The 8,620-nt window shown below is 46.9% G+C and overlaps 1 protein-coding gene across 1 annotated transcript in view; it reads right to left on the minus strand.

The window, feature by feature from the left end:
- TPST1 (tyrosylprotein sulfotransferase 1) overlaps positions 1-3,005 on the minus strand; it is a 137,891-nt gene extending 134,886 nt beyond the window's left edge. Inside the window, exon 1 of the mRNA XM_043499578.1 lies at positions 2,939-3,005. The gene's annotated coding sequence lies outside the window, so the exon portion shown is untranslated. The remainder of the gene's footprint in view (positions 1-2,938) is intronic.
- Between the last annotated feature and the right edge of the window lie 5,615 nt (positions 3,006-8,620).

The raw sequence follows: 8,620 nt of genomic DNA on the forward strand, positions 1-8,620 counted from the left end.
GTAACGTTTGCATAGTTGGAGTGGATGACTTCAAAGAAATCTCCCAATTTTGATCAGCCGCCTTAACTCTTGTATGAGGTTCTTAAGGATACAACTAAAAAAAAAATCCACTAAGGTAATACATAATAATTTGCACTTGTATAGCACCTTCCATCTGATGATCTCAAAACACCTTACAAACATGAATGAATGAAGCCTCCACATACTTCAGTGAGTTGGGTAGGATTAGCCCCATGATGGGGAAACTGAGGCACAGAAAGGCAAAGGGATGATTTTCAGAAGTGTCCTCGGTTTTTTTGGTGCCCCTTTGAAGAAGTGCTGAGAACTCATAAAAACTCCAGTTGAAACCAATGGGAACTGCAGGTGCTCTGCACCTCTGAAAATCAGGCTTTACTGTAGGTTGCACACCCATCTTACCTGAGGCTGAGCACCCAAACGTTTTGACACCCAAAATTAAAAGTTCGTCCCCAGGTGACTTATCCAAGGTGCAGGGGGCCAGTGGCAAAGCCAGAAGCCCATCCAGTTAGCTGCTAGCTGACTACTAGCCCTAGCCCTCATGAGAGTTGTGAGGATCAATTAGTTAATACTTACAAGGAGCTATGAAGATTAAAAGTGCTAAACATTATTATTATGTGGGTGGGTGGCAGTGACATCTCTAGACTCAGACTTCTGCTGAAGCTGCTGACAGACTCCACCTGCCAGATCTCTCTGCAAGCTCTAAATAATACTGCTTCTATCATAACCTGCAGCTATTTTGATGTATTAACTGTGATTTTTATTATAAACTCCTTATGTGCTCTGCGGAATGCTAAATCGGTTTCATTTTCATGGCTCTTTGCCATATCCAGCTAGTGTCAACGTGGCTCTTCAGATGTTAAAGACTTTTTGTTAGGATTGGCCTGTTTTTTAAAGGTGGGTGCCAGATTTAGACCTCTGATTAAGGCGGAGGGTTAGCACGGCTGAGCTGCTGTGAAAGTATCATGAAGGCCCCCCAGAGATGGCAGAGTTAAAATCCTCCCCAGATTCTGAATTTGAAAGCCGATTCTGGGTCTGATTCTCCAGAGACTCTGCTACTGTGCTTGGGACAGGGTTAGGGCGGGGCAGAAAAGGTGACTTTAAAACATCTTTGTGCGGCGCCATGCAAGCCCCATCCTAGTCCATGATGTAAGGTAGAGCAGCCTCAGGACTGCACTAACTTACACACTGGCTCCCATGGCCCCTATGGGTCCAGAAAAGCAGAGAACATCTGTACTACAATTCTCCCAACACATCTCTCACACTAGAAGCCTGATGCCAGCCATGCGCCATCCAGGAATGCCTTCTGTTGAGGGGTATTCTCAGGGACTGTTTCCATTCACTTTAAGGCCTTTTTCTAGTACCAGAGAGGCATAAAGGGTCCGGAATATAACCAAAGGCCCAAATTTGGGGTTTTTTTGTCTTGTGTCTTTTTCAGTGCTCCTGAATGTTTAAGCCACCAGGATGCCTTTAAAATGCTGCAACATCTGGCAGGGATAGCCCTGGCCTGGCTGTCCCTTCTCTGAGCAACATCTCCATGCCTGCTGCAGCCCGGCAGCCCTGACTGGAAGTTGTGCAAAGAGGTTAATTTTCACAGAACTGTGAAGTGGACCCTTGGGGGCAGGACTTTGGACAGGAAAAAGCTAAATGTTTACACTGGCCGGGATTAGAAATTCCACTATCCCCCTCCACCATTCCCAGCCAGGACTGGCCAAAAGAGTTTGTTTTTTTTCCCGACCCCTGGAAACAGCCCGAAGAGTTTACAGAGAAGTTCATAAATTCTGTAGCGTCTGCAGCTGGAAGCTGAAACAGTTTGGTGGGTCTGACAATTTTCACTGTAACGACGTCACAACCCCGATGAAAGGAAAAGGCTGAAATCTCTTCAGGCTTTAGCTGGAGCACGCTTGCTTGCATTCTTGTTTAATCTATCCAACAGTCTATGTCAAGCAACAATTCATAGAATCACAGGGCTAGAAGGGACCACAAGGGTCATCTAGTCTATAACTCATTGAGTTGACACTAAATTTGCTAATCAAAAACAACTGAACAGTCTGAAAAATCAACTGAATAGGAGTAGTCACTTTCGTAAACGTATTCATTTTCCTTGAAATCATTTCCACTGTGCAAGCCAATTCAGAAGTAAAGCTCAGACAGAGGCTATGGCACATTTTACAGGATTTCTAGAAGGGAGCCATAGTCCATCCAAAATGGTCAAACACTTAAAGGGCTGGCATCTGGAAACAGGAGTCATCACTCGCAAATGGGAGCAAGGTTAACATGGGCCAGTACCAACCGTGATGAGCCCAGTGAGCACCCCCCACCTCATATAATCTATGCCTAATGCTGTTTTGGGGGGATGCATACAGGATGTTGCCCTACCAATGAGTACACGTGCATAGATATGCAGACCCCTGATGCTTTGCCAAGAACAACCCACAACTCCCTTCTGTGATTTCTACTGAGGAATGCCTACCACTAACAGAACTCATCAGTTTGTATTGGTCACCCTTATCCCCCAACCCCCTCCCTCTCTCTTGCTGCCCCTTTTCAGGACCTCAGTGAAGAGGTAGCATATGTGCCTGGTGTCCACAGGATCAGGGCCCTGAGACTGTAAACTCTTTAGTGATGGGGCTGTAGCTTTTTAAATTGTCTGTATAGCACCTACAATGGTCTTGGAGGCTCACAGTGAAATCTGCCTCCATATAGAGGGCTTGCATGAGGCTATGCACCACTTAACCCCTATTCTGGGTATTCTAGTGGAGCCCTGGTTTGGCACTGGCTCTCGCTCTTTATGAATATATAAAGCAATAATATCATCAGCATCTTGAATCACACCCAGAGCCAAATAGGAACCTTACTCTACTTTATTATGATGCTGGGTAGACTGTTGTGATTCGTTAGAGAACCTTGTTTGGAGTTTTACCTTCTCATTCTTAATCCTCTTTGCTCCAGAGAAAGTATTCAGGGTTCCTCACTCCCTTGATATCAGCACAGATCCCAGAAGGCTGTCTTCCAAACACACAAACAGGAAAGTACAATGAGTGTCAGTTCTTAGTTCTAGGTTAGGCGGAATGAACGGTCTTAAAACTGGGTTGGCTGCACAGGTATGAGGATCATTGCAGCGTGACTAAAGGAAGGCTTGGAACAAGAACTAAAGCAACATCATGCAATACATGCTTTTGCGGAAATCGATACTGTTTCTTTCTCACCACCCATTTTTTTTTTTAGAATTAGGCATGTGCATATCTTGCCATCTTTCCTCCAAAGCTCTGACCTTCTGCACCTCACAACTTTTAGAGTGTACAAACTGCCTTTGCAATGAGAACAAAGATAGAAAAATCACAGAATGTGACTAATAACCCTTATGCCTCTTACTAGTGTCTATAAACTAGCAGAGAGATGCCGAAGAGGCAACGTTTGGATCTGGATTTGGAACACTCCAAAGTTTGGAGATGTTTGGATCCAGAATTTTGGGTCAGCCCACTATAATGATAAAGCTAGTGAAAAGCAGCTCCAGGTTCAAGATTGTTAATGCCACTGAAATGCAAGGATTTGGATCCAATTTTTCTCCTGGATGAATTGCACAAGAAACTAAAAATACAACGTTCTCCACGTAGCTGGGTTGTTTTAACAGCTCGGACTTTCTATTTTGGATGCTCTTTCTTTGACAGCACCTGGTCTGTAACAAAAGGGATCAGCTCCCCAATCCCTACGTCTCATGACAGAAGACCCTAAAGGACTGAGGCCCTGTTAGTGCTCATCTTTACAGAACTCACAAACCCAGAGCTGGAAGACATTAAAGATTATGGCACAAAGAAACAAAGAACAAACGTCTGGCTTTCAAAAGTGGCAAATGCTAATTTTCTTCACCTGGGTAAGTTGATACAGTGCTTTGAAACTGGAGAATCGTATTGTGTGCGAGACACAGAAGGTTGCTCTTAGGCAGTGGTCACCTATGATTAGACACAGAAAACAATACTTTCAGCAGAGAGCAATGTGCAAATTCTTTGTGAAGCCCCCACCAAGATTGATTTTGATAGGAACATTTTTCAGTCCAAAAATTTAAAATTGCTCGAATCACTAAAGCACCATAAGCATTTATAAGGCCATATTGTCATTAACAATAAACATAGGTGCCAACTCCATGGGTGCTCTGGGGCCGGAGCACCCACAGGGAAAAATTGGTGGGTACTCTGCACCCACCAGCAGCCAAGCTCCCCGCCCCAGCTCACCTCCACCTCCTCCCTGAGCACACTGCGTCCCTGCTTCTCCTCTCAGTGCTTGCCACTGCAAAACAGCTGTTTCACAGCATAACAAGCTGTGAAGGGAGCAGGGAGGAGCAGGAACGCAGCATGCTCAGGGGAGGAGGTGGGGCTGGGGCGGGGATTTGGGGAAGGAATCCAATGGGGCAGGGAGGGGGCGGAGTCGGGGTAGGGCCGGGGGGGGGGGTTGAGCACCCACCAGCGCCAGGAGAAGTTGGCGCCTATGGTCCAATATTTAGACCAGTTCTAATCATTAAAGCACCATAAGCATTTATAAGGCCATACTGCCATTTACAATAAGGCTCCTTTACACGACTCGGGAAATGTAAAGGAGCCTTAAAACTTTTATACCTGTTTTAAGACCTTTGTACACTGCCAGAATGAGAATCAGGCCCAAATTGCTATATGAATAATATGGAGATCCTTACTTTTTACTTACCTTGGTGAGGACATCACAAACATAGAATTAACACTGCAGAAATGCTGAATGGGGCATACAAAGTTATAGCTTCTCAACTACCTTGTCTTTACTTTCCAGGTCCTTCACTGTCAGTCTCCACCACCCGCATCATCTCTCTTTCACAATCAAGCTTGCCTCTTACTGGCCCACGATGCCAGCCTCCACTGCCCATATGTTACATTTTCAAAAAAAGCCCCTTTGTGTTTTCTCCCATGCTGCCCCTGCCGCTTGGGAGGAGCAAGGCACATAGTAGATACTAAGGGGAGCTGTACTCTGTTTGTTCCATTTTTGTTTGCCCGGCTACATGTTTCTTAGTCTTCAATTCTGCCACCAGGAGAGGGCACAAATAAGCACATGAAGTAGTGCTGGGTGAATAACTGATTTTTTGGTTCACTGGCACAATTCCAGAAAAAATATCAGTGCTGGTCAAATCGAAACTGGAACGTTTGGGAAGGCAAAAAAAGAAAAAAAAATGTTCTATTTGACCTGCAATGAAATGTTACAGTTTGATTCGGGGCATTTTTAACCGTCTTTAATAGAAATGAAGGTCGAGAGTCACAAAACCACTGGTGGTGGCACCCCTTATACCCAATATTCCAGTGGTTAGGGCACTCGCTTTGCTGGGGAGCAGAAATGTGAATCCAAGTCTCCTACCATCGCAGGTGAGTGTCCTCACCACTGGGATGTTGGCTATTCTGGGGTGGGGGGCTCTCCCTCTCTCCCATTGAAGATTCTCTGCTTTGTATAAAAGACTTGCATGGGTGTTGGGCCAGAGAGCAAGTGAGAATGACTCTATAGCTCATTGGGGGAGGGGGACAACACTCAGGTTTTAGTCCCTGCCCCAATTAATAATTTAATCATTTATACCACATGGAACAGATTCAACAGGAAAGATTCCCACCCAAGTACCCAACAGCCTGGTCATTAGATCACTCATCTATCTGGGAGGGGGAAGACCCAAGTTCAAGTCCTTGCTCCAGAGTAGGGATTCAAACTTGGCGTCTCCCCTGTGCCAGGCGAGTGCGCTAGGCGACTGTGCTGTTGACTATAACAGGGACATCACCCCTTCCTCCTCCAGTTTTGTAAATGGCACCTAAAGCCCCTGGTGAATCTAGCCTGAAAAATCAAAATGGTTTGTTTCAGTGTTGTTAAAATGGTTTATTTTGACATTTAAAAAAAATCATTTTTCGTTTCTCCAAAATCAACCTGAACTCTGGAAATGCTTTGGTTTACCCAAATGGGCATCTTTCAGAGAGAAAGAGTTTCAGCTGAAAATTTTTTTTGCCCAGCTCTTACACAGAAGCTAGGCAGCAATGCCATTCCAGGCTGGGACAGCGGGAGATACCTTTGTCCTTTTCCTAGGATTGTTCCATGTGCAGAGCTAGCACTAGAGCAGGCCCTGGTTCCCCAGGTTTCTCCTTTGATGGGTTGCTCTGGGTTCTCCTACTTTGCCAACACCCCACAGATAGGATGGGCTGGAATAACTCTTCTAGGTACGCCATACGTGCTTGATTCTGCAAGGTGAGAAGCACTTTGTTGGATCAAGGCCAAAGCATTTAAGCACCTGCTTAACTTTAACTACTCACAGGCTTACAGTTAAGCATGTCATTCAATGCTTTGCTGGATCTGAACCAGAGTGCTTGTCCCCTTGCAGGATCAGGACCTGGGCAATAGGCTGAAAAAGTAGGGGTGAACCGGGAGCACGCCCAGAGTGGGCAAGCAAATACCCGGGCCCCTCAGGAGGGTCCCCTCTGTATTTGAATGCCCAACTCAGATCCTTCACAGGAGAGAGTCAGGCATTTGGTGCATAAGCAGCACATTCAGCAGGAAGAATCAGCTGAGATTTGCTGTATGTCTAGAGTAGGTTCCTTACGTTCACTTCTAAGCTTTCCTTGAGCCCCAGAGAAGCCCACACTGGCCAACTGTCTGTTCTACAGACATTCATTGAACTACACTTTCCCACTGTAGTGAACTGCTGTTCTGATGAACAATGAAACTGCTCTCTGGCCCCATGAAATAAAAAGGTCCATCTGATTGGTGCCAGCTTCTCTTTAGCGGGTCTCTGAGTGCTGCAGGATGTCAAGAAGAGAGCTCAGCTGGGCCAAGTCACTAAATACACATACGTGGTCTGCAGCAAAGATGTCTGTTAAAACAAGGCACTGGCACTGGAATTCATAAACAAGCATTTTAAACCACATTGGCCTAGACAGAGAGTACATCAAAGCAACCGGGTTTCAAGCATTAGAGGAACAATTCTGCCACCATAGGGTTGTGAGTCCGGCAGAGGGAGAGGGTACATGGGGCTGGATGGTTTCGGGGACTGGTGATGAGCAAAACTAGTGGCCATGGCAGGAAATGGGAGAGGCTGTGGCTCTGCCGTGGCAAATAATGAAGTCATCATCATTTTAGTGTTAAATAAAGGAAAAAAGTCAATGCACAGAACAGATTAGTGGGGCCCTCTTCTCTCTTGAGCAACCCCTCTGCCCTACCTGGCCTGCTGTCCTAGGGGGCAGGGCTCATGCCCACTTCATGCAGAGCCCCTTGCTCCAGGGGCTGGGGAAGCAGGCCTTGTTCAGGGCAGTGGGAATGGCCGGTTCCCCTCCCTGGCTGCTCTAACAATTGCAGCAGCCAGGACCTTGCCTCTTCAGCTGGCAGAGTGGGGCAGTGCTTTGTAGCTGGCTTCACAGGGACAGCTGGGTTTGTAGCCCTCCCACAGCTGCCCTAACAGCAGCCCTCCCCAGCTGGCTAGAGGATACGTCTAAACTGGGAACTGGGGGAGTGCTTCCCAGCTCGAGGAGACGTACTTGCGCTAGCTCAATGAGAGTCTGCATGCTAAAAACAGAGTGCATTTGCAGCAGGAGCGGCTAGCCCCCCTGGGAGTATGATCTGTCTGAGACCATAGGCACATATGGGCTGCTAGCCTCTCTCACGGCTCATGCCGATGTGGCTACATGCTATTTTTAGCAATCGGCATTAGCATAGGTATGTTTTCTGGAGATGGGAATCACGCCCCTCCCCCCCAGCTCGAATTGTAGATGCACCCTCACCCTCAGAAGGTCATCAGCAAGAACAGGTCTTCCCAGCCTTGTTGTGAGCACGTGGGGTGCGTTGTGGGGCTTTATCTGACAGGCCATCTGCCTTGTGTGCTCTCCAGGCTGTTAACGAGGACATCGCTCCATGACCCCCGAGTCACAGACTGCCAGGGACAAACATACCATTGTGGTGTTTAATCTGGCCCAAGCCCCAGTGACAACTGCAGCACGTCCAGGGTGGCTGATGCTGTGCTACCACTTGGATTTTGTTCTCCACCGTGCAGACGCCTCGTATGGTTCTTACTGGGGGAGATGCCTGGGATCCAAACACAAGACAGCAACCTGAGTATCAAAGCTTACAAGCGTGGTATCAAATCAGGGAGCTGCAAACAAGAGGCTGGGAAAAGAAACGGGTTCATCATACCCATTGCCTTGCATTCAAGTGGGGTTACACAGATAATCTTACCTGGTTTAGAGAGAAAGGGTGATTCAGCCACAGAGCGCTACAAATCCATAACCCTCTGTAGCTACTTCAACTTAGTTATTTATTTAGAAGAGTGTTTTCAATGCTGTGAAATTAAGTGAGGGGGGGAGAGGAAGGGGCTTCAGTCAGACCTGGAGGACAACTGCCCCCATCAGTCAGAGCTAGGGCAGTTACTGCCACTCTGGGTAGCGTCCTCAGCAGAGAGGCCAACGAGAGTCTTAGCCATCGACATGGCCCCTCCCAGTCAGAGCTGAAGCACGTCAGTGAAGACTGCAGCTACCTTTTTCTTTGCATCTGGCACTTTGGTCTCCAGGGCTTTCAATTATAATCTTAAAACTTTTACATCTCTCACACACCTTTGAAGGTC

The sequence above is a fragment of the Dermochelys coriacea genome, chromosome 17 (genome assembly GCF_009764565.3).
Source record: "Dermochelys coriacea isolate rDerCor1 chromosome 17, rDerCor1.pri.v4, whole genome shotgun sequence".
NCBI classification, from domain to species: Eukaryota; Metazoa; Chordata; order Testudines; family Dermochelyidae; genus Dermochelys; species Dermochelys coriacea.